This window comes from Equus caballus, chromosome 20 (assembly GCF_041296265.1).
Source record: "Equus caballus isolate H_3958 breed thoroughbred chromosome 20, TB-T2T, whole genome shotgun sequence".
Lineage (NCBI taxonomy): Eukaryota > Metazoa > Chordata > Mammalia > Perissodactyla > Equidae > Equus > Equus caballus.
In genome coordinates, this window is record NC_091703.1 from 46144547 (window position 1) to 46171230 (window position 26684).

General features: G+C 49.1%; 1 long non-coding RNA gene across 1 annotated transcript; it reads left to right on the plus strand.

Annotated features, from left to right (window-relative positions):
• On the plus strand, positions 1-26684 carry LOC138919534 (uncharacterized). The gene is made up of 2 exons (XR_011429764.1): positions 1-153; positions 22758-26684. It is a non-coding gene; the product is annotated as an uncharacterized lncRNA (long non-coding RNA).

The window sequence follows — 26684 nt, forward strand, 5'->3', positions numbered from 1 at the left end:
AGCAGGGCACAGAACACACAGTGGGTCCTTGGTGCATGCTTGTGGGACTGAGTTGGTTAATGCAGCCTGGATCCTGTTCTGATTATCTGGGTGACTTCAAGCAAGTCAGTATACCTTTTGTTGTTTATATTCCTCATCTGGAAAGATAAAGAGGTTTGTACAGATGTTCTCTAAGATTCTGTTTGACTTTCAAGGCCCAGAATGGAATTAACCAGTTCAAGGGATTTTAGTGGATTGAGAGGGAAGGGGTAGGGGTGAGGGAGAGGATGCTGAGTGGTTTGGAGGGGGGCTCAGGTAAGACTTTCTTCCCAGGGTCTTGAGGATCAGCTTTGGGGGACCCTTTGAGTGAGACTTGCTCCTCGAAGTTCAGGATTTTCCCCTTGTCATTTCCTGCTTCCCTGGGGCTGTGACCATGGGAGCAAGGTCTCCAACCAGGGGCAAATGAACCCCCTGAAACTGTCCACACAGAGTTGGAGGTATGCGGGTGAATGTATTTTAGGGAGAGATGTCCTTGCTTTCATCACTTTCTCTAAGGGACCTATGCCCCTTAAAGTTTAGGAACCCCTATTTAGAAGGCCAGGATGAACTAAGAAGATGAGCAAGAGGAGAAGGAGGAGGGAAGGGTACCCAATCCCCTAATATCTTCATATATTTTCCAGACTTGTTTCCTCATCAGTAAAATTAAAAGTTTGAGTGATGTCTAGCAATGTCCAGCAGTTAGAATAATAAGGCCTAATTTTATTTCATGTACATTATCTCAGTTACTCTTTCCAAAAGCCCTGTGAAAGCGTTCCCGGTGAGCATCCTTGTTTTCTAGATGACAAAACCAAAGTTTGCTGAGGTTTGGTGACCTGCCCAAGGTCACACAGCCTGTGAGTGGCAAAGTGGCCCCAAACCTGGCTGCTGGCTGAGATATTTCCAGGCTTCCCCTGCACTATGCAGAAGGGTCACATGCAGTGAGGTCTCGAGGGTTCTCCCACCAGCCAGTCTGGCCAAGGGGAGCGAGGAGAGGGGAGAAGAGGAGGAGGTGGTGGGAGGAAGGGGTCATGCCCAGGTAGAAATCCTCAGCTCCTTCCAGCAAATCCAGAAGGCCTCCCGGAGAAGGGGGCACTAGGGAGCTGGGGAGCTGGGCTGTGCATGGGGGAGGGGAGGAATTCCCAGGCAGGGAAAGCATCGTTTCTGGTGGGTTCTCAGGTATTTATGGCCTCTGGATGGCTGGAATGCAGGTGTGGGTTCGCTCTCGGACTTCGGGCTCTGCTGCAGGCCTCAGGCTGAGGAGACTTTTTGGAATGTGCCCCTTGCCTTCTAGGGCCACCTTTGGCCTCACCTGCTGTTTACCCTCCTCTTCCTCCCCCTCTGTCCCCCTTGGCAGCCTGAGCCAGTGCCAGGAAATTGTTGGTCAAAGGTGAGGTCGCAAAGAACCTGGAGAAAGAACAGGTCCTCATTGGCCTTGTCTCCCTGCCAGGTGCCTTCTGCCTCACAAGGTTCTCCTGCCCCTTCTCATTACCTGCATCTCCTGCTCCCTTACAAGCTTGGATCCACGGGGCAGATTTTGGTGGCGATTTTCTCAAGATTGACCCTCCCAAGAGGCTCTCCCCTCCTCCAGTTTCTGGTAAATGGTCTATGTATCTGTTAGGCCACTTCTCAGACCCTGTGGTCTCCTGGGTTTAGATGCGGGCATCCCAGTGAGGCTGGAAGCTCCTGAAGGGAAGGACTGTGTTCATTTACCATTGTATCCTCAGGGCCTGGCTTTTAACAATGTCTCTTCCAATGGATGGATGAATGAGACTAATATCCTGGGACTATAGTTCAGAACTCACCTCCTGGGATTACTTCCACCCTGTTCTTACCATCCTCCCATTCTGACCTTTGGTCTTTCTGTCTGTCCTGTCCTGATTCTCCTTGTTGTTGTTCTCAGATTATTCCAGACGGGTGCTTTCAACCACAAGTGAGCTCTGTGAGGGCAGAAACTGTGTCTTCTAGTTCTTCCATGTGGCCCCCTGACACTGGACCCCAGTGCCTTGCAGGCAGCAGGCCCCTAACTGATGCTCACCAACTAAACTGGCCTGTGGGATCTGGGCCAAAGGGGGGCCAGGAAGGTCAGATTATTTCTTAAGGTCACCCAGCTTTTGGGGAAAGAGCTTGGGTCTGCCTTAGCCCAACCTGCACATTATTATGCAGCCGCTGTGTGCAGTGCTGATATTTTAAAACCATTGACATTCATTCCTTTATTCACTCAAAAGACTTTCGCCCAGGGCCTTGGATGTGCCAGGCACTGAGGCTGCTCTGACTCTCAGAGTTGAAAGTGATACAGTCCCTGGCCTCAAGGAGGTACCAACCATTCAGGGAGGGGAGATATTTACCAGAGCAGTCCTCAGCGTGGGAGCCAAACACTGGGGCAGTCAGAGAAGCTGGCTTTCCAGAGGAGCTGGCACCTGAGGCCCTTGAAAAGGTCTCATGTAGCCATTCATTTGGTGTAAGCCGTTTAAGAGAGCTTGGCCCATCTCAGTTAGCCCCGATGTGACTGTGGTTTTGGCTCATGGGGAGGAGGGTGGAGGCCATGCCCTGCACCAGCCACCTGAGGGCTGTAGGACCACAGTACCGGCTGGCAGTGAGGGCCCATCGTCTGCAGGTAGACACGCTGCGCTCAGAGATGGGCAGAGACACTTCCAAGGCCCTGTGGCGGCTCAGGGCCGAGCTGGGTCCAGAACCCAGGTGTCCTGACTCCCACTTCTGGGCTCTCTCCCATAGATGCCCCACCTCCCCTTTGCCTTTACTAGGCCAGGGTCTTTGCTGGGTCAGTACCTTGGGCCCTGGCTGCGTGCTAGGCACAGATGGGGTTGTCCTTACCAGGGTCCCCCTTCTTGCATAGTGACAGACGGGCATTGAAAGGATGGCCCAGGCTAAGGCATCTGTTGAAAGGAGGTGGGATATGAACGAAGCCTAGCAATTCAGGCAGGAGGATGCCCATCGGAGAGAGCATGAGTTCCATTATTCACGGGCAGGGCAAGCCTGTCAGAAGGATAGAGAGGGAAAGGGGCCAGTAGAAGATGCTCTCTGGGCCGGACTTCCCGGCTGTGGGCCTGCCTGGGCACGCTTGCACAGGGCTCCCAGGCCTTGTTTTCCCCAGCAGCCTCCGGATACAAAGTCCAATGGGGTGATTTGGACATCTCTTCCCAGGGCAGTCTTAAAGGGCCAGCGCCTATTCCTCGGGTTAGTAATTACCTGTTGGGTCACCAATAGACCCAGATGTCAGTGTGTCTGAGGTGGGGTAGGGACAGAGGAGTAGCCTGGGACAGGTCTGGAGAGAGACCTGAGGAGGCAGATGGTGGCTCCTTGGAATGCATGCTCTCAGGGGCTGCCTCCTCTCCCTGCCGGCCTTGGGCCATGAGAAGGGACCTGTGTCTTTAAGGGCAAGTAGCCCAGGGAACTTGTGAGCCCAAAAGGGAGGGTAAAGTCCAGGGTGCCACCCCCACCTCTGACAGGAGAGCAATTTGGGAGAGGAAGAAGCATGCCAGGTTTAGGGTTCCCACAGAAGGTCGGGGGGACTCTCCCAGCCAAACAAGAGGGAGGGAGGGGCATGTCTGGGGACTTCAGGAGGCCAGGCCTTCGCTAGGCAGGCCCCTGGGGCCCCTCACGCCCACCCTTCAGTCACAGTCATGTCCCACAGACTTGGAAGGTGCCCCAGCATCACCCTGTCCCAAGCTGGCAATATTCCCAGTCGCTCCTCCGTTCTCCGTCTCTGTCCCACCCCCAGCCTTGGGAAGCAGAGTAATAAGAAATAATAATGAAAACAAGAGCCACCTTTTGTTGGGCCCTGGGGATAGAATATGGACTCACTCATACTCCTTCCAACAGCCCCATGAGAAGGGTACAAATTTCACCCCCATTTTTACCAGAGTGGAAAGGGAAGCCTGGAGAGCTTATGTAACTGCTCAAGGCCACACGGAGAGCGAGGGGCAGAGCGGACCAGGCCCCGGTCTGTGTTGCATCAAGGTTTGTGATGGGCTGTGGCCCTGCCATTTCCCCACCAGACTGGCTCAGCCAGGCCTCCAGAAATCTTTCCAGATTTACCCATCCAGCCCGTGTCACCTCTTCCCCGCCTCCCCTGTGAGAATCTAGTAGCCCTGAGCTTAGCCAGGCTGGATTCGTCTGAAACTGCCTTGGACTCCGTGGCTGCAAGTGGCTGTGGCCTCCCTGCAGCCCTGGGGCCTTCCTGGAGGCAGGGGCAGGGGCTCTGAGGGGCTTGTGGAGTAGGCTGGAGGAGGCAGAGGCTTGAACAAGATGACCCTCACAGGAAATCCCACTGTGAAAAGTGCTGTCCCTACTTCTGGAAAGGCTCTATCTCAAGCTCGCTCGCCCTACTTCTGATTCACAGAGCTCTCCATGAACACTTTTCTGTTTTCTAGGTGTTTAAGTCTAATGACTTCCACCAGATTCCCAACTGTGGCTTTTAATTGTTATCATCTGTCTCAAATACCATATGCTTACAGTTTATCCTTTCCCAAGCCCTTTGCACACACAATTTCCTACGGGTTTGGCAGAGCAGGTTTTATTAATCCCACTAGACAGATGAGGAAACTGAGCCCTCTAGCGAGGAAGTGACACCGCCAGAACATAGCAAGGCTTGGTGGCAGAGGCCAGCTCTGCCCTCATCTGCACTCAGCTTTCCCCGTACCGCTTTCTCCGTTGCCTCTGTCCTGTCCCTGGCCCGGGGAACTTTCTCACCTAAGCCTGCCTGGCTTTGGAGTTACACTTTGCCCCTAGTTCTTTACTTAATTTTTGTTTGTTGCAGTAAAACACACATTACATAAAATTTACTGTCTTAACCATTTTAAAGTGCACAGTTCAGTGGTATTAAGGACATTTATATTGTTGTGCAACCACTACCACCATCCATCTCTAGAACTTTTCCATCTTTTCCAACTGAAACTCTATGCCAATTAAATAACAACTCTCCATTCCCCTCCCCCAGCCCCTGACAACCACCGTTCTGCTTTCTGCCTCTGTGAATTTGATTGCTCAAATCCCTCACACAAGTGGAATCGTATAGTCTTGGTCTTTTTGTGACTGACTTATTTCACTTAGCAAAATGTTCTCAAGGTGAATCCACATTGTAACATATGTTAGAATTTCCTTCCTTTTTAAGGCTGAATAATATTCCTTTGTATATATATATACACCCCATTTTGCTTATCTATTCATCCACCCATGGACACTTGGGTTGCTTCCATGATTTAGCTATTATGAATAATGCTTCCATGAATGTGAGTGTACATATATCTTTTCAAGACCCTGCTTTCAATTCTTTTGGGTATATACCTGAAGGTGGGATTGCTGGGTCATATGGTAATTCTGTTTTTAATTTTTTGAGGAACCACCAGACTGTTTTCCACAGCGGCTGCACCATATTACATTCCCACCAACGATGCTCAAGGGTTCCAGTTTCTCTTCATCCTCCTTAACGCTTGTGATTTGGGTTTTTTGATAGCAGCCATCCTAACGAATGTGAAGTGATATCTAATTGTAGTTTTGATGTGCATTTCCCTAATGATTAGTGATGTTGAGCATCTTTTCATGTGCTTATTGGCCGTTTGTATATCTTTTTTGGAGAAATATCTGTTCAAGTCTTTTCCCATTTTTGAATTGGGTTTTTGCTTTGTTTTTTTTTTTGTGAGGTTTGGCCCTGAGCTAACATTTGTTGCCAGTCTTCCTCTTTTTGTTTGAGGAAGATTGTCCCTAGCTAACATCTGCACCAATCTTCCTCTATTTTGTGTGTTGGACGCTGCCACAGCATGGCTTGATGAGCAGTGTGTAGGTTCATGCCCAGGATCTGAACCCACGAACCCCACGCCACTGAAGTAGAGGGCACAAACTTAACCGCTACGCCACCAGGCTGGCCCCAGGTTTTTGTTTTTTTGCTGTGGAGCTTTAGGAGTTCTCTATATATTCTGGATATTAATCCCTTATTGGTTGTATGACTTGCAAATATTTTCTCCCATTCTGTGGGTTGCCTTTTTACTCTGTTGATAGTGTCTTTTGATGCACAAAGGATTTGAAATTTTCATGAATGCTGCTAGTTCTTGGTGCTGTCACTGTGGCTCCTTCAGCTGGGGTTCCAGAGTGTCCCATCCCTAGACTGCCTCTAGACCTGTCTCCCTGGGTTGATGGCCTATTTACCTGGTGACCTCACCCCTAACACAGAACTCCCCAGGGGCAGGCCCTGGCCTGTTGGGGTCTGTGTTTCCAGCACCAGCACAGGGCCTGGCACATGGCAGATGCTGGGTGTGTGTTTGATGGATAGGTGAAGACCACCCAGTGTGATGACAGATGATTCAGGCTGGGGATGGGGTGGTGGGAGAGATGAGGGGTTCCCAGCACTGTGGAGAATGAGCGCAAAGTGGCCTGCTGCTACCGTACAGGAGGGGAGAGTGAGATGCTGAGGAGCACAGATTCTGGAGCCAGAGTATCTAGTTCGAATCCTCTCGTATTGGCTATTCAATCTTGGGCAAGTTACTTAACCCTTCTATGCCTCAATTTCTTTGCCATCTTTGAAATGGGAATAATAATAGTATCTAGTTTAGAAGGTTGGTTATGAGAATCAAATGATTCGTAAAACACTGAGAACAGGGCTTAGCATTTCACAAATATTATACAGGTGCTGGCTGTTATTATTATTACTTCATTATAGTCTTGTCTCTTTGAGAGCAGAGAACACATTCCCTCATCTCTGTGGCTCCAGCACCTAGCACAGTGCCCAGTGCAGAGCTGGTGGTCGGTCAGTATTTGCTACTTGAATTAAATTGTCTTTTGTCAACCAGGCAGTCCTTCATTACTGTGCCCTTAGTTTCTCCTGCTGCAGCTCCCTAACACTTTTAGTCCTGTTCTCCGTCCTCCTGCACAGTTGGGTCTTGGTCTCCCCGACCCTGCAAAGGGCCTCTAGGAAGGTAAACTGCTGGTTCTCAGCCCTTCATAAAGGGATCCTGGGGCTGGGCTGGACAGGGACTGGGCGGGCTGGGAGGGCAGGTCATGAGATTGGGGGCTGGAAGAGGGCTGCCACTCTCCATTTTCTTTCTCTTCTGTATCCCTCAGCTCCAAGTCATAGAATCATGGGATCCCAGGGTTGTTCTTCTAACTCCCACAGAAGTGCCTGGACCATGCTGTGCCTGTTCTCCTTATAGCTTGCTGGCTGCCTCGTTCTCTCTTGGATCCAGGGGACAGAGAGAAGACCCTTAGGTATTCTGAAAGGGTGCTGGCCTTGTCTCCTGCCAGAGACTCTCTGATATGACTCTTTTGACCATCTCCTTGGCATTGTTGTTACTCCTAGAGGCACCCAGGAGTCAAGCCCTGGTGCGAGGGTAGAAGGACATCCTTGATCCTTCCCCGGGTCCAGCAGCAATGGGGCAGACTCCTCTCTGGGCTGCCCCATTGCCTTGTATTCTCTGGGCCCTGCTGCCATGCCCAGCTGTGCCTCAGGGGTTCCAGGCTCACATGGACCTGGGCAGTCAGCTGTGCCCTCTGCTCAAGGGTCAAGCCTCCCTGGGTTCCTGATGTCCCTAGTGCCCTGACATCATCTCAGATCCTGTGACTTGCCCCGCCCGGCTCAGGAGGGACCTTGTCCCTGAAGACTTTGGCCTCTCCTTGGATGCTGATGAGCAGTGTGGCAAGTGGGTCAGGTGCCATTGGACAATGGGGAGGCCTGGAGGCTGGCTTGTGGCTGGGGGTGGGGGTACCACTTTGCCCTGCAAGGCTGGCTCTGGGCGTAAGAGAAGTGACTCACACCTTCAGGCAGTAGTGAGGAGAGAGGGCAGGGCATGGGCACTGGGTACGTGTGGGTGTGGAGGGGTGGGGAGCTAGGGTTCACATCCGAGATCTTCCCATCTGCCAAGAAGCCCAGTAGCTGACCTGCATCTCCAGGTGTGTGGGATGGGCTTGTGTACGAGTGTGTGGTTTGTGGGCGTGAGCGCAGGGACGTGTGGCTGTGGATTACGTGGGTGTGAGCAGAGTGTGTGATTGGGTGTGCGTGTGCAGTGAGTGGGGTAGTCAGGGTGGTGATAGGGGACTATTGAGTGTGATGCTGGGCTTGGGGGGTGAGCAGAGGTCAGAGTAGAGAGTGGCCACAAAATTACAATGTACCTGATCTCTCTATATTTTAATTTAACCTCAGCCTCTGCCAGGGGTCAGGTTGCTGGGTAACTATTGGGAGTGGAGGGAGAATTTAGGGCCTCCTGTTGCTACCCCAGCTGCTGATTATCATCTGAACGATGATGTCCTAGGAGGAGAGAGACTTGCCACCTGCGGCAACTATACCTCCAGCAGGCAGGGCGAGTTTGTGTGTGTGGGTGCTCACACCCAGCCCCCGGTCTCTGTGTGTTTATGACTGTCTGAGTGTGTGTGTGTGTTTGTGTGTGTGATGTTTCGAGTCTGCTATATCTTTGTGTATAGACGTGTGTGAACCTGTGACCTGTGATAGGCTCCACATGTCAGTTTTGAGGTATGTGTGTTCGCGTGTGTATATGCATGAGCAATGCCATTGTCTTTTGTTTTATTTTTTGATTGGGAGAACATGCTAGAGTCACATTTTCAAAATTACACAAGCAACATTCTAGAACTAAATTTTAACAGTCATTGTTCTATGTCTCTATGCACAATATGTATATATCATATTTTATATCATATATTTGATATAAATAAATGCCTTTGATATATTCTTGAAACTTAATTTTCTTAAACAATTAAAATATTATTTCTTCTAATAATTTACTTCTTCTAATAACAAAATAAGTCATATTTTGATCAGATGCTTTTATTACCACCACCTGAAAATAGTATTTATGTAATTGCTTATTATCTTTCTTTCCCACTAGAATATAAGCTTTATGAGGGTAGGGATTTTGTCTGTCTTGCTCACTGTTGTGTTCCTCTGGTTGTGCTATGTGAGACGCCGCCTCAGCATGGCCTAATGAGTAGTGCCATGTCCGCGCCCAGGATCTGAACCAGCAAAACCCTCAGCCGCTGAAACAGAATGTGCAAACTTAACCACATGGCCCCATAAATAAGTATTTTTTGTATAAGTGAAAGGGCAAGCATTCCTAAGAAAATGGTATTTAAGTAGAGGCCTGAAGGATGAGGAGGCATTTACCTGTTCAAGAAGGATAAGGACTATTCTAGGTGATAGGCAGTATGTACAAAGGTCCTGAGGCAAAAGCGGGCACAGTGCACTCCGAGGGGCTGACAAGTGGCTCGTGCAGCTGGAGTGCTCTGTGTGTGTGTGTGTGTGTGTGTGTGTAGAGCTTTCTCGGCTATTTGAAGGAGTCTGAAAAATTATTGAAGAGTTTTAAGCAAGGGAGCGACATGATCAGATTCATGTTTTTGACACGTCCCTCTTGTTGCTAGATGAGGCTGGACTGCGGGCTGGGAGGAAGAGTAGAAGCAGCAGAACTAGTGGGGACCTGGTGCCGTCCTCCAGGCAGGCGGGGTGGGGGCTTGGCCCCGTGGCTGCCTGGGGACGGAGCTCCCAGGACAGTCAGGAGGTTTTTTAGCAGTAGACTTGGCATGATTGCAATGATAGGCTGGGTAGAAGGAGACGGCAGATGAGGGAGAGGGAGGCGCTGGGAGTGGTTCCGAGATTTCTGGCTTGCTTAAGGAGTTGGCTAGCGAATTGAGTGCTTACTATGTGCTGGGCGCTCTTCTAACCACTTCGCTCTCCCAATTAATCTTCTCGGCTGTCTGAGGCAAGTCAAATGATAATCCCCGAGGAAACGAAGGTTCAGTGTGATAAGGCCGCTGCTGTCGGGTTTACACTTGGCGCGGTGAAGCCCTCCTATCTAATACCATCGGGGCTGTAGCTGGCTGGTCAGAACGGGAATCATAAAAAAATGAGACGTTTACAGTATGCATATTTCATTTTAACTGGAGACTTACGGATGTGCTAACATCTGCCAGCCTTTTGATGGATAGCTGAGGCCTTCTCCTGGGCACAGACACTCCTGAGCCTGGAATTTCTTTCTTGCATAAACCACCCCATGACCCTCTATCTTCCCTGGGTTCCAGTTTTGATTTATTTAAAGTGGAGCAAGAACTTCATACCTCTTAAGAACCAGCCAAGGGCAGGATCCTTCCAGACTTTTTGACCCCTGCCCCCATGTCCCAAACCCAGCCTGCCAGTACCACTCTGTCTCTTTCACATCTAACTCAATGGCAATTCTTTTCAGTGGCTTGCTATTACCAAACTCTTCCAAAACATTCCAACTTGGATCTTTAAGAAAAAGAAGAAAACTCTTGCTTTTCACAGTCATTTTTCATTGTTTAGTGTCTTATTTAATTAAATTACATAATTACAGTAACAAGCACGTTGGTAGGCAGGTTTGGGACAAACACAATGGCTCTTGGGACTCATGTGATTTGGTTGGTGGGAGCGGAAATGGATGAGCATGTTGGAGAGCCCCCGGGGGGTCGGCCTGAGCCCTCTTACAGGCCCATGGTCTGCAGGCTTCACGGAGGGAGTACAGGGTTATTGCATGAGGCCCTAGGCAAGGTCGGTCACCAGATGAGAATGCGGGCAAGCAGAGAGCTGTCTCTGGGTGACACTCTCTGTTACGTTTTACCAGAAGACGAATTTTGTGTTCAGTATTTAGTACACTTATCTGGAGCCCTCAGTCATCCATATGGAAAGCTATCAGCAGTTTAAGTGCTCAGCATTGGTTAGATTTAAAAAGTATACTGTGTACCTTAAATAATTAGCTCTATTAATAATGAGTCAGACAGGAGCACAGGGCTGGTGGTTCATTCTGGAACTTCACATTGTCCTGGGCCAAGCACTGGGGAAGGCAGTAGGTAGCACAGTTGGGAGTGGCTGACGCAGTGCCCTCTTTGTTACTTAGGTGTCTGCACTTGGCTAGGCTGGGGTCCATCCTGAAGGCCAAGTTTCTGCTTTCAAGGAACTTCTGTTCCTGAAGAGAGTGAAGGTGAGATTCTCAGAAGCAACAGGAATCTGGATCCAGACACTGGGAAGGAGTGACCCTCTGGTGGGGGCTAATAGGCTGTGTCCTGCCCTCTAGCCGCAGGGGGAGCAGGAGGACAGGGATAGTGCTGTCTTGATGCACAGAGCCCATCTGGCCTGGGGTGGGACACAGAGGGTGGGGACCTCATCTGCGAGGACTTGCCTGGGCAGCATGTCCAACTAGTTCTTGACTGGTATTTCATCTTTCAGAGGGTTGGGGGAAGTGAATGGAGGAAGGAGGATTGGTTGGCAGAGTGGACAGGCAGAGTGGCAGTGATAGGGGAAAGCTGGGATAAAAGTGAACCTGTCCCTTATTCATAATAGTCAGAGAAGGGAAGGTGGTTCAGTTCAACTGGATCATCATTTATTGAGTCAGTGCGTTAGCCTCTGGGAACACCAAGAGGAATCAGACACCATTCTTGCTCTCAAGAGCATATCATCTAGACAGAGACTTCCAACAAGGGCATTTTCATATATCATGCTATAGTAGTTTGGAATTCATTTGGTCTCAAGTAACAGAATACCCAGTGGACAGTGGCTTGAGCAATAAAGACATTTATCAATCTCACACAGCAGGAAGTCTGGAGGCAGGTGGCTCCAGGTTTGGTGAAAGGACTCAGCGAGGTTATGAAAAACTCAGGCTTTTTCTGTCTTCCTGCTTTGCCATCCTCAAGATGTTAGCTTTTTGTCCATATGCTTCTTGTGTCATGGTTGCAAGATGGCGGCTGTGATGCCTCCTACAATTATATTCAAGGCAGAAACGAAAACAACCAAGGAGAAAAATGGGGCTGTATTTTTATCAGAGAAGAAAAATGTTTCCCAGAACCCCCTTCAGAAAACTACTTCTCATGTCTCATTGACCAGAACTGAGAGGGAATGTGGTAAGGGAGGCAGGGGAGGTGAGGGTCAGGTGGCTGGGAATAGGATGCTTATGAGAGCTTAAATGAGCCTTGATTCATCCCCTGGCCCTGGATACATTGCCACCCGAAAAGGTGGGGGTTCTGATGGCAAGAGAAAAGGGCAGGGTGGAATGGCTCTTAGGTAGAAAGAGCAGTGTCTGCTGTGTGTGGTAAGAGCTAAGTCTTGGGCCAGGATGCAAAGAGAAACCAGAGGAGCAGAGTTTGCCCTACCTGTGGGGTCAGGGAAAATTTCTCGGAAAAGGTGACCGAGTGAGGTCTTGAGCACCCCTTTCAAGAGCATTTGGAAGGTCATCCTTCGTAGAGGGAACAGCGGGAGCAGAAGCATAGAGATATGAAATAATATAGTGTGTCCAGGGAAGTGTGCACAATTAGATATTTAGTTAAAAGATGCAGTTAGAGAGAGAGAGAGAGAGAGAGAGAGAGAGGTGGAGGTACAGGTGACAAGAAACCAGACCACGGTAGGCTTTGCAAATCATGCTGCAACCTTGGATTTTATCCTGTAGGGTCTTGACTGGCTTTCAGCAGTGGAGGGGCGCGGTTAGCAGTGCATTTGAGAAAGATCAACCAGTGCTGGTGCAGAGAACGGATGGGAGACCCTGGGAGAAGCTCAGACTGAAGCAGGGAGGTTCTTGCAACCTTCCAGACGAGAGCTGCTGAGGGCCTGTAGTAAGACTTCCAAAGTCAGCCTGCCAATATTTCAGCGGCAAGATAGGCAGGATTCCATGGCACGAAGCTCTGGGAGGGACAGCTGTCTCTAGAGGGTTGAGAAGCTCCCAAAAATGTACATCAGACTGTGCAGTCACACACAGGGAATCTGTGTCCCAGTGATGAAGAAAGCGGGGAGGTGGCCAAGGAAATCAGTGGGCGGCATGGGAGCTCTTTGCCAGAGTGCTGTTTTAAAAAGGTTTCAAGGGAGAAGGGAAGGGCAAATATGAGGCAGGGCCACGGGCCTGTAAAGATGGTGCCCGGAAGACAAAAATAGACGGAACTTTGTGAAAGATGCCAGGGGCAACCCAAGCTTGTTTAGCCAGGATCAGAGCCAGTCAAGACCAAGGGAGGAGGAGGCTGTGGCTGGGCCTGATGGCATAACACGAGTGGGAAGTGAAGAAAGGCTGGCGCTCCTGGGGTGGTATCGTTGCTGCCCTTCTACCAGAGACAAGGAGACTGGCCTTCAGACCCAGAGATCAGGGCCACATCCGGAGAAGAAAGAGAAGCCCAGGGGGCCCTGGAGGTGGGATGAACCCCTCCCCACCAGCTGTTCATGGGGAGTACGGGGCCTTCTCCCCATAAAATGACATTTCAGGCACAAAGGAAGCTTAATAAGACTGCTGGGTCCACTCGGTCCCCCCTGAGAAAGCTCAGAGCATGGGCACCTGGTGAAAGGAAAATGTGGTTCCGAGTTTCAAAAAGAGGAGGAGGTTGGAATCTGCAACTGCACAGCTGAGGGCAGTCTGGGTCAGGATCCTTGTAGATTGTGAAAGGAATGGTTCATGAGCACTAATAAGTGAAGGAGCCAGCATAGGCTCACCATGGCTGCTTGTGTCAGGCCAATTAAAACCAAGAGTATTGAGATATAGGTAAGAAACACCCATGGAATACAGTTCAAAATGTACCAAGGAGTACACAGGCAAAGTCTCCCTCTCACCCCTGACTCCCAGCCTCCACTTCCCCTCCTCAAAGGCAACCAGTGTTACCATCAAGTATGTGTATTATGTAGCTACCCTTTCAAGAAGGCAAATGGTAGCATATTTCACTTGCCATTTTTAATTGAACTTTCTTTTCCTCTAATAATATATCTTGGAGCTTTTACACAGCACTTCATGTGGCATTGCCTCATTCTTTTAACGCCCTTGGAGCATCGTGATACGGATGCCCCGTCATTTATTCAACCAGCCACCCACAGTCTCCAGCCTTTCTCTCTTATCAACATTTCTACAATGAATAACTTTGCATATGGTTACTTCCTGCATGTTTGATATATGTGGTATGTGTGTGTTTCTATAGAATAAATACTCAGAGATGGAATTGTTGAGCCAAAGAATATGTGCATGTTTAATTTTCATAGACATTGTCAGATTGTCAAATTCCGTAGAAGTTGTGCCAATTTCTGTCCCCATCTTGAATACATGAGATGGTCTGTTTCCCTGTATTTTGGCTCACAGTGTGTTTTTAAACTTTCAGATCTTACTGTTGCTGGATGATCGGGTGGCAGAAAAATCTAGTTTTAATGTGTATTTCTCTTACTAAGATGGCTGACTAATAGATTTTTCTGACTCTCGGGAGGACTGGAGACTATAAAATGTGGAAATTGTGGGAAATGAGGAAACTCCACAAAGTTCTTGATAAAGTCTCTTGGGTACTTTGATGTTCAAGATGGAGAAATACAGCTGGGACCCTGAAGTGGTTTTATGGATAAGCAGCTGGACAAACGGTCATCCATTCATTCAACAAACATTCACAGAGTTTCTACTATTTGCTGGGCATTCCTCTAGACACTGGAATACTTCAATGAACACAATAGACCAAAAAATTCCTGCATGGAGCTTATGTTCCACAGTAGAAGACAGACAATAAGTGAAAATCAGAATAAGTAAATTATGTAATAAATTAAAAGGTCATACGCCAAGGGTATTGCTTAATGAATCCACATTGGTCTAGAAGAGGACTTTCCAGTGGATGCAACGGCGGCCAGGGCTCTGTCGTTAGTCCTGTCTTATTCATTCAACAAATGTTGATTGAACATCTACTGTGTGCCAGATGCTGTTTTAGGAGCTCGCGATACAATTGTGAACAAAACAGCCCCAAATCCCTGCCCTCCTAGAGCTTATGTTCTAGAGGTAGGAGACTGACAATAACAAAATGTCAGAAAAGTATAAAATATATTAGAAAGAAAAAAGTGCTATAGAGACACATTAAGTGGAAAAGGATGATTAAAGAGTGCCAGAGTAGGGTTGCAATTCCCAGGGGGGTGGTCAGGGAAGGCCTCACTCAGAAGATGACATTTGAGCAAAGGCCTGAAGGATGGAGGGAGCTGTGAGGCCATCTGGAGAAGGCTGGCAGTTCTTGAGGTGTTGGAGAAGCGCAAAGGAGGCTGGGATGGTTGGAGCAGAGAGAGCGATGGCGAGTGTGGAGGAGATGGAGCAGAGAGGGAAAGGGGGGCTGGATCATGCAGGGCCTGGGGGCCCCGGTGAAGCCTTCAGCTTTTACTCTGAGGGAGGCAGGAGCTTTTGGAGGGTCTGAGAAGAGGAGGCTCAGGATCCGAATTAGGTTTAACAGGATGATCCTGGCTGCTGTATTGAGACTAGACTACAGGTGTGGAGGACAGAGCAGGGAAACTAGTGATCTCAAGAGCAAGGGCAAAAGTCATGAGGCTCCTGCAAAAATCCAAGCAAGAAATGACAGTGGCTTGAAAAGATTGGAAGTGACAGAGAAATGCTTGGATTCTGATATGTTTTGAAGATAGAGCCAGCAGGATTTGCTGACAAATTGGGTATGGGATGTGAGAGCAAGAGAGGAGTTAAATTTGACTGCAAGATTTTTGGTCCCAGCAACCGGAAGGATGGAGTTGACATGACTGGAAATCTTGAGATGGTGTGGCCTATGGCTGCCATGTGGCTGGGAGTGGGGAGACCAGAAAGTCAGGTTTGGAATGCTAAGTTTGAGATGCCCGTTAGACATCTGGGTGGAGATGAGAGTGTACAACTGGGCATGTGAGTCTGGGATTCAGAGGAAAGGTCTGGGCTGGAGACTTAAATTCTGGAGTCATCAGTTTATAAATAATATTTAAAGCCTCTCATCTGGATGAGATCACCAAAGGAGTGAGTGAAGATAAGGATGAGAAGGGGTCCAAAGACTAGGCATGGGGCATTCCAACGTTACAGAGTTGGGGAACTGAGAAAGAACCAGTAAAGGAGGCTGGGAAGGAGTGGCCAGGGAAGTAGGAGGAAAACCAGGAGAGTGTGATGGCTTAAAAATCAAGTGAGCAAAAGCTTCAATAAGAGGAGTGACCAAATGTGCCAAATGGTGCTGAGAGGCCAGCTGGGATGAGGACTGAGGATTGACCATAGGACTGACCAGAGCACTATGCGGGAGTGGGGGTGGTGAAATCTGACTCACCAGTAGCTACGACTTGGAGGCGGGCCTAGATATGATGCTGATCCCACTGGGAGGAAAAGTGAACAACCAGTGAGAGAATCAGGAGCAGGAAGGCCACGACAGGTGGCCATGAGGATATGATGATACAAGATGGCATTTTCCAGGCCCTGCAATGGGGTCCCAAGTGCCAATTGTCTAAGAGGGTGGGGGCAGAGGGACTTAGTACAAAAGACTTGGAGTCTTGTTGACAACTTCTGGTGTGTCAGCAGTGACGTGCAGCAATCTGAAGAGCAAGGCAATCATAGGCCAGGTTAATGGACGTGTCATATCCAGAATGAGGGAGGTGACTGACCTGCTGGGCTCAGCAGCACAAGGCACATGAGGGGAACTGAGTTCAGCTGGAGGAGGAGAGGTGGGAGAGAGACATGGTGAGGAGGGGCAGGGAGTGCACAGCGGGCCAAGGACCTGGAAGGGAGCCTTTGTGAAAGGTGGGTAAAGAGCTAGAATGTTGAGCTTGGAAAAGAGTAGACTTGGAGGGTCTTCCACTCCAAGAAGAGCTCTCCTAGGAAGGATTTGTGTGTCTAAAAATGGTGGAATGAGGCCGAGTGAGTAAAAGCTGAAAGGAGATAGATTTTGTGCCATGACTTTTACTACATTTATTTGTGGATTCTCCATGAAATTTTGTAATTTGTGAGCATTCCAAGCCGTTTCTGACCCAGGTGTGTTCCACAATTTGCTGAATGGCTGAATCTCAAGTCTTGGGAAAACGATGCCTCCTCTTAAGACCAACTGAGTGGAATGAACAGCTTCTAATCTGATCATCGATCAAGGCAGAGGAGGTTTGTAATGGCGGGCCACAGGGCTGGGGGCTTGGCCTTCCCTGGGCCACGCTGCCACTGACTTGGCAGAGGGCGTGGATGGCCAGCTCCCACACTGCCCTCTTTCTCCCCTCCCAAATGTCTCAGCACTTGGGAAATTAGGAGAGAGGGGAGACCTGGCTCCTGACCTCAGTAGGCCCCCGTCCTCAGCGGACCCCCAGTCTCCAGAGGCTGGAAGAGGAGGTGGTGTGATCATATCCCGGGTCGGGCAGGAGATATAGCCTCCAAGATCTGTGCTCTGTAGCCCTCCTGGTTAGTGCTGTCCGACAGAACTATAATGTGAGCCACCTCTGTATTTGAAACTTCTTTAGTAGACACATTAAAAAACTAAAATGAACAGGTGAAATTAATTTTAATAGTATATTTTATATCTTTATGTAACCTAATATATCCCAAAATATTATTTCAACAGCTATTCAATATATGAAAACTTATTGAGATAATTTACAGTATTTCTTCATGCTAAGTCTTCACAATCTGTGGCATCCTGTACTTACAGCACATCTCGATTTGGATAGGCCATATGTGTGCTGGACAGCGAGGTCTCTGTCATCTGTCTCACTGCTCCTCCCTGCCTTGGCTGCCAGTGGGTGTGCGGGGACTTGATGCTGGTGCCTGCCTGGCTGTGGAAGGGGCTCACGGGGACCCTCAGAGGTGATCTGCAGGTGTGGTGCTCCCATAGCCCGTGTGTGTTTCTGGCGGGGAAGATGGCCCATGTTGTGTGTGCCTGCTGTTTTCCAGCGCCAGTAAATATTAACAAAGCAGTAGGAGCCAGGTCCTCGGGGAGGCCTGGGCTCCCAGGCCGGGAGGAACAGAGATAATGCTGTGTACCTTAGATAGGGTTTTAAACCTGGCCTCTGAGGCTGCTGGGGCCTGAGTTGCAAGGGAAACAAGGGGCAGGACTTCTCTTCCCAGGCCCAGGACACCTCGCCGGGAGATTCTCAGAACCCACAGACCTCAGAAGTACCACTTGCCTCTACATTTGCATCGGCCTCACCCCACTTCTCAGTCTCCTCCCCACAATCCACCCTCTTCACTTTAAGAGCTCTTCTCTCCAAATCCACTTGCCAATAAGCCCAGCTAAGCCCAATTTAAGGGCAGGAGGAACAGAATTCAGGTAGTTTCTTCTTTAAAACAATGCCAAACCAATAAGCACTTATTGAGCGCTTGCTGTATACTGGGCCATTACATAGGCTGCCTCCTTCCTCACAGCAAGCAGGGCTGCAGGATGTCTTCCACTCAGGGCAGGAGTGTGAAAGTCAAACAGGTCAGAGTCACAACTGGGATACAAACCTGGACTTTTGATTAGACTCATTCTAGCTACCAGCAAGTTCCTTCTGGGGAGAGGGAAGCAAGAATGTTTACTTGTATTTGCATAAATAAACACTGGAAGCACACAGAAGTGAATGTAAGTGATTACATAAGGCAGAAGGAACGGGGAGGACGGGGAAGTATTGCTGAGAGTGTATCCTTGTGTTTTACCTTGATGTTAGAACCATCTGGATAGATAGTCTAATTTTCAAAACAAGTGAGATGAAATTTTAACTATTCATTTTTTTCTTCCTGGTAGATGAGGATGTGTTTCTCAGAGTAGATGAGCTTGATCACCAACCTGAAATTTTTTCAATATCCAGAACGTATGTGGGCTTTATTTTCCATAAAGATAATCAATTAAAGTGACAAAAAAAAAAGAAAGTGACTTCTTTCTGGTCATGGATTGGAAATGGTCTTCTTTAACTTCTCTCCTTGGCTCTTAGTCCCTGTTGCAGAAACTTCCAATCTGATAAGGAAAACAACCTACTTCTGCTCCTCAGACCACTCCCAGTCTGAAGGGAGACGTGGCCCTGTCCTCATGGAGCCCCAGTCTGAGGGGAGACACGGCCCCGCCTTCAGGGAGCCCCGGTCTGAGTGAGGACACAGCCCTGACTCAGGGAGTTCCCATGCCCAGCTCCTCTGGACCAGGTGAAAGAAACTGAGGGATTCCTCTGTGTTCTGAAGCACCCACTTCTGCCCTGGGCCTGGCTCCCCACTCCCATCCCAGGAAACCTCCTTAGTTCTCGTCCTGCTCAGTGTGTCAACACTTGATTCATTTCCCCAGAGGGCTTGTCCCTGGTCCCTGGAAAGTGTCTGTTTGTCCTTCTTTGCCTCCAGTGTCTCTCAGTGCCAGGGAATGCATGTCATGAGGGTGTGGGGGAGATGGGTGCCTCCTTAAGAACCAACCCTCCCACCCCCAGAAGACGCAGACTCTATAGCCTCCACTCAGACTGAAGCCTGAGCTGGGCTGGGGTGAGGGTGGGCCAATGTGCCAGTCTGTGTGGAGCTCCAAGGGGCTGCCCTGCCCTTTGCCCAAGTGTGGGCAGTGAGAACTGAGAAGATGGCCCAGGAGGCTTCTCTCGGCTTGGGGATCCCGCTCAGTGAGTCTGATCTGGAGACAGGCAGAGGATGGGAGGCCCCAAGTGTTCTCAGAAATCCAGAGGTCACTGACCTAGGAAGGCAAGGGTGAGCCCGGGTAGGGTAGGCCGAGGCACTCACACAGAGGCTGTATTTCCTTCTGAGCAGAAGGCACTGCCCTTGCCAGAATTGGAGGGGCCCATCCCCATCTCCAGCCAGGGCTCCTCAGCATCATTGAGGGGAGGCCAGGCTGTGAGGCCAGCCGGCTGCAGGTGCCTCCCCCCTACCCCCGGAAGGTGCTTACCCCATCCCATCCAGCTCAAATTCCCTTTCCTTCCCCTGCTGGCAGAGGAGTCATAGGGGTCTGGACCAGGCCTTGGAGGCTGGAACAGTGTGTGGGAATGGAGTGATGAAATCTGGTTGGGAGACTGGGGGGTGACAACGCAGTGAAGCCCTTCTTGAATACCCACTCTGAGCTCCCCCACCCTTCCTGTCTCCATCCTTGACCTCCTCCCAACCTGGCTGTGAAACTGAGAGGGAGACCCCAGCTGGCTGCAGGGTCGGAGCAGGGTCCAGGTGGAGACAGCAGTCACTCTGTGCTGAGTACAGAAATAGAGTTTGAGATTCCCAGTACCTCAGAGCTAGAGAGGGAGGCATCTCGGGGCTCATCCAGTCTGATGCCTTCATGGGGCAAGTAGGGTAAGTGAGAGGCCAATAGAGGTTTTTCTAAAACATACTGGAGAAGCCACAGAAGAGAGGGCCCAGTGACTGGGACCTGGAAAGCAATTTGCTGGGGCAATGTGAGAAAACGTCAGGGTTAGGGTGAGCGAGGTGGGAAAGGAGAAAGATATCCAGTGGGGAGAGGCGCTGGCCGTGTTTGCCCAGAGTATCAGGCCTGCAGGAAAAGAAAACAAAACGCTTGGAATTCTCGGAAGATAAGACCTCAGGTAACCCCAAGGGTCAGCGGTCAGCTCCCTAGAAATGTCCGCCAGTCAGCAGCACCTTTGACTCGGTGCCCTTGCTTTGCAGCCCAGGGTGACCTTGTACAAATGATTCCCCTCAGGGCCTCAGTCTCCCTATCTGTGAAAGGAGGTTGGGTACCCAGCTTTCCCAAAGGACCTCCCGTCTCCTCGCATCTACATTCACAGACCGAATGACACAATATCTTTGAGAGACTTTTCTGTTTGCATTTCTCATTCTCTCTGTGCCTCAGTTTTTACATCTGTAAAACGGGGACAAAAAAAAAATATCTATCTCCTAAGGTGGTTGTGAGGATTAAGTGAGTTAATACACATAAAGCATTCAGTATAGTGCCTGGCATGCAGAAAGTTCTTAATAAATGTTACTTGCCATTATCATTATCAATAATTAGGAGGGAGACGATGCTAAGCAGTTGTTCATGGCCTATAGTGGGTTTCTATTATAACAAATGAGCTGGGACAAGGGCCTCCCTGGTGTATTTTAAGGGCAGCCTGGCTCCACATCCTATGACAGGGGCCACCCACATCTAGGCAGGAGAGCCCAGAGGACAGTGAGAGCCAGGCCTGGAAGATCTGGAACCCCACTCTGGGAGCAGAGAGGCCAACGTGGTGTCCCCCGCCCAAGGTCTCTGGGCCTGGGTTTTGGCCTTGGGCCCCAGAGGGAGAGTCAGCACCCCTCCTCCCATGAGCTGGAGGTACCCTGCCATGAAGGTGGCTGGAGATAGGTGAACAGCGAGAGGCATCCTGTGGAGGGCTTTCAAGAGGCCGCCTTGCTTAGGGTCAATATTTGTTCAGCTCTTGGGCCGCCGCAGTCCATCACTGCCTCTGGCCCCTCACATTCCGGCCATCGCACCCCTATCTCAGGAACGTGCCACCATTCACTTGGGGGACCACGCCCAACATCAGCAGTGACCTGCCCTACCAATGCCATCACTGCCACCCTTATTTCCAGGCAGGAAACAAGAGGCCCCAGGAGGGAAGGGTATGTGCACCCAGGCAGGGGCATGGAGGATGCAGGCCAGGCGTGGGTGCTGGGCCCTGCCCACACTGCTTCTCCGCGTTGAAGCTCTGGCTTCCTAGCCAGCTGCAATCAATGAGGGAGGGGGCAAGACCTCCCCAGCTTCCCTCTGAGATTCCTACTTAAATTAGATAATTATTTCAGCAAACATTTCCTAAGCACCTACTGTATTCCCAAGAGAATACTGCCCCTAAAAAAAAAAAAGAAGAAAAGATTTCTTCCCAGGCCCTTGAGACGCTCATAATCTGATTTTTCAACCACGAATAACATCTAGGATCTCATTTCAAGGGGAAAATATCCTCAGGGGACCCCAGTATTAACTTAAATCAGGTTTGCTTAAATATATGCAAACAACTAGATATAAAATATCTTTCACTTTCAGCTTATACACAACTCAAACCCCAAAATCAATTTGCAGTTTAAATACAAAGAAAACAATACAAGCAATCAATTTCAAATAGGGGGCATACACGTCAGCCTGATGGCTCTTGCTGAAACCCAACCCTCACTTGCCCTGTGAACAGCGCACGGATCACCGACCACCGGAATACGCGGGAACCTGGGAACGGTTTGCTCTTACAAGACCCAAGGTCTATTTACATATGAAGCCCCGCCTCTGCTTTGTCCTCATTGGCCCAGGACAATGGGTAAGGGTCGGGTAGCGTACTTAAACTTATTTCCTGAGGTTAGCTTGTAATTGAGAGGGTCCTGGGAGTGAGACGGAGGCCTGGGGACAGGATTAATTCCAGGCTGTCTCTAGCCATGCCGTCCCCTGGTCCAACAGTGTCCAGAGCTCTTGACTTTCGTCTATTACCTCATTTGCTCCTCATTCCAAAGTGGAGAAGTGGCCAGGGCAAGTTCGTTTCAAGGCTCTTGAGTTTCCACCCTGCCTCAGAGAGGGAAGGCATGAATTTTTAAATGTCTATTTCTTATTTCCCCCCTTTTCTCCACAAAAGGTTGCACACTTTGCACGTGGTTCTGTACCTTGCCTCTTGAGTTTACTCCGGTCTTGGAGGACTTTGGATAATGGTGTCTAAAGAATGCCTTGATTTTTTTTTTTTTTATTTTTACTGCTTCATGGTATTCCATCGTATGGCTGATCTGTGATTTATTCAACCAGTTCTTTGTTGAGTTAGGTCGTTTCCCTCTTTAGCGTTTATGAACAATGCTGCAGTGAATAATCTCGTATAGGCGTCATTTCGCAGTACAGATCTCTGCAGCAACAGTTCCCAGACCTGGAATTGTTGGTCAAAGGGTATATGTGCTTGTAATCTTGATACTTATTGCCAATTATTCTCCACAGAGACTGTAACAATTAAACCTCTACCAGCAGTGGGAAGAGTGACAATTTCCCCACAGCCTGACCAACAAAGCGTGCTATCAATTGTTGTTGTTGTTTTGATGTTTGCTAATCTGATGGGTGAAAAATTGTATTTTACTCTAGTTCTAATTTGGATCTGTTTTATTTTCAAGGTGGCTGGCTGGGGCCGATGGATGCGGTGTTCTGTCGGGGTGTAAAGGACTTCCCAGGGCCCAGCTGTCCGGGCAGGGCCCATGCTACTGAACCGATTTGCTTTCACCTGTGGACAACTGACCGCGGGAGAGGCTCTAACTGTGGTAGGACCCACCCAAGTCATCTCCAAATCTGAAGACTCCTGGAAAAGCCACATTGGCTTATCCTTGCCTCTGGATGGGTGGGGTGGGGCCTTGGGTGTATCAGTTTAGAGCACTCTCCCAGGACGTAAGTAGCCAGGTCCCTGGGACCTCACACCAGTGTGGAAGTTTCCCTGGGGTTTAACCTCCTCCACTAAAGACCGTGTCATTCTTCCAGGCCTGTCCTCTTGGCATGGAAGAATCACAAGATGGCAGGCTCCAATGAATGACTAGGTGCTAAGCTCCTTTTGGTCTTGCTGGATCACAGTATCCATGGTGTCCCTCAGGACCAGAGACCCTGTACAAGGAGAAAACATGGTTAACTGCCTGATTTGTTCTATGTGAACCCATTCTTGCTAGAAGTCAGAGGCAACCTGACTCTAAATATGTGGCCTGGCATTGCTGAGGCCTGGGATGCTCAGGGAAGGGCCAGTGTAGGATCCTTTCTCCGTGGAACCTGCCAGAGTGTTCAAATACTGGGCCTCCTTCCTTCCAAATTGTCACAGTCTTTACAACAGCCTGGGACCCCAGAGCAGCTTCGTTTGAGATTTGTGGGTCAGCATCTCAGAATCTCTAGGCTGAAGAATCTTGGGCAGAAAGCAGCTCAGACTTAGGACATAAAACCCCAGAGCTGAAGGGACATTAGACAGTATCCAGTTCCTTCATTGTACAGCTGGGGAAACTGAGTCATGGGTAGGGTAAAGGACTCACCCAAGTACCGCTAACTAGCAGATGGCAGAGCCAGCTTGGGCATGAGGTTTTTGGACTCCTAGGCCAGCTCTCTCTGAGCTCAGTTCTAAGGGAAGGTGCTTAGTCTGCTCCCTCAGGACAAGCTGGTGTGCCCTTTCTGGCTGAGTGTGGGTGCCCAGGAGGGATGTCACTGCTGCTGCCTCTGCCACCACTGCCTAGATGGCTGCCAGCTCAGGAGGACCCCCCTGAGGACAGGGTGGATAAGGGGATTTACAGGGCCCACTCTTGGTGTGCCCAGATTTGTTTTCCATCTGCTTTTAATTGCGCCTAACGATCAACAGAGGAACCGAGAGAGTCCCTTCCTTCTGTCTCCCTCTGTTCTCCAGATATGGGGAGAGGGGGCAGGTGGAGGCATCAGCCTTCCCAGAAGTCGGCCTAATCTCTTTGCCTGTCTTGGAAAAGCTATTAATGAGGGTTGTTCCAAAGGTCTGGGGCAGGGAGCGAGCCTGCTTCTCTGCCAGTGCATGGAATGTCTTAGAAGCCCCTCCCCCAAGATGCCAAGCCCGAAGTCTATTGCCAAGGCTCTGGACTCAGGGAAAGAGGAACTGGGAACGAGACATGGAAAAGGGAAACCCCTTGGGGCAGGGATAAGATGTGTCACTCAGTGCTTCCTCATTGCTCTCTGGATTGGTCACCTTCTTCCCCCCATCTTTGCTCATGCTCTTCCTTCTCCTGGGAATTCCATCTTGGCTGCTGTCTGCCTATTCCACCCTGCCCATCCTGAATGACCCAGCTCAGTCCACCTCCTCAGGAACCTTCTGCTACTGCTCCAGCCCAGTGAGCTTTCCCCACTTTGAACCCTCCATGGATGGGACATAGAAATTGCTCAACAGACCCTCATTAATTAGAATTTGTCCAACACCTAATATAGGTCAGTGTCTTGGGCTGGCTCCCCCCAAGATAAAGATTGGAATGCTAGTGGCTGATTTTGGAGGTGATCCTATGAAACACTGGTCAGTGAGTGAGGAAGAGAGGCAGGGAAAGGAAGGAAGCTAATAAAATATGTGTTATTGAGCAGGTGACTGCTGTGGGCAACTGGGGTTGGGTCACCCTGGGGCCCCCCAGAGACTGTATAGAATACTTGCCTCAAAGTTACCACCCATGGGGCAAGGGTTAACCCCATTGTTATTCCCCCAATCCTGTAGTCGTTAGTTGAAGGATCCTGGGGAAGGGGCGGGTTGGGTCAACTCCCTGGCCCTCCTGGCCTGCCCTGCACGTGAACCCAAGAGTGCTCAAATCTCAGAATGTGAGTGCTGAGAGGCTGTGTGTGGGGATGTCCATGTCTGCGTCTGCTGGTAGCTGGGGATACAAAGATGAGGAGAGCAACCCCCTGCCCTGTGGTTCACAATTGAGGGAGGGAGCTGCGGGTTTAACACATCAATCCAGTGCAGCAGAGTAAATATCAGAGTGGAAGTAGCCATACTGGGCTGTGGGAGCTTAGAGACGGTACACCTGACCAGCCTGAGACTCCGGGAAGACATCCTGGAGAAGAGCAGAGGTTTGGGTTGGGAAGGGTAGTAGTTGTGGTGGTAGAGTAAGGTAGCAGGGCATTCCACGTCGAGGGAAGAAGAAGGTGGGCAAATCCTGCTGTGGGGATCGGGGCATTCTGGGCCTGTTGTCAACTGACATCGCCAGCTCTGCCACCATCTCTCCTACAGCGTAAGGGTCAGCTCAAGTTCAAACTAATTTTGAGATAGCTGGTAATCTTAACACTAACCTGAGAGGACTGGCTGATGTTGAATTTGCAAACACAGGAAGATTTGCTCATTTAATGAGCTTAGAAATATGTCACCCATATTCTTTAAGTAAATCAGTGTCTTCAAAACAGAGCAGACAAGAGGGAAACAATAGAAAGAATAAACAAATGGGACTTCATCAGACTAAAGAGCTTCTTCAAGGCAAGGGAAAACAGGATTGAAACAAAAAAACAGCCCACTAATTGGGAAAAAATATTTACAAGTTATTTATCCGACAAAGGGTTAATCTTCATAATATATAAAGAACTCACACAGCTCAACAACAAAATAATCAAACAACCTGATCAAAAAATGGACAGGGGACATGAACAGACGTTTCTCCAAAGAAGATATACAGATGGCCAATAGGCACATGAAAAGATGCTCATCATCACTAATCATCAGGGAAATGCAAATCAAAACTACATTAAGATATCACCTTACACCTGTTAGAATGGCAAAAATATCCAAAACCAAGAGTGACAAATGTTGGAGAGGTTGTGGAGAAAAAGGAACTCTCATACACTGTTGGTGGGAATGCAAACTGGTGCAGCCACTATGGAAAACAGTATGGAGATTTCTCAAAAAGTTAGAAATACCTTATGACCCAGCCATCCCACTGCTGTGGTATCTATCCTAAGAACCTGAAATCAGCAATTCCAAAAGTCCCATGCACCCCTATGTTCATCGCAGCATTATTCACAATAACCAAGACGTGGAAGCAACCTAAGTGCCCAGCAACTGATGATTGGATAAAGAAGCTATGGTATAAATATACAATGGAATACTACTCAGCTATAAAAAAGGACAAAGTCATCCCATTCACAACAACATGGATGGACCTTGAGGGTATTATGTTAAGTGAAATAAGCCAGACAGAGAAAGACGAACTCTGTATGACTCCACTCATAGGTGGAAGTTAACATATAGACAAAGAGAACTGATTGGTGGTTACCAGGGGAAAGGGAGGTGGGGGAAGGGCACAAAGGGTGAAGTGGTGTACCCACAACATGACTAACAATAATGTACAACTGAAATTTCACAAGGTTGTTAACTATCATAATCTTAATTAAAAAAAAAACAGAGCAGACAAGACAGGTCCATCAATATTTGGGAAGACATTGGAATCTTCTACTTATGTTTTCTTTCATCCTTTAAAAATGTCTATTTTTTAGTGTATTTTCCAATAATGTACATAATTTATTAGCATAACGTACATGTAAATTATAAATAAAAAAATAAACCTGTGTTGGGGCACACA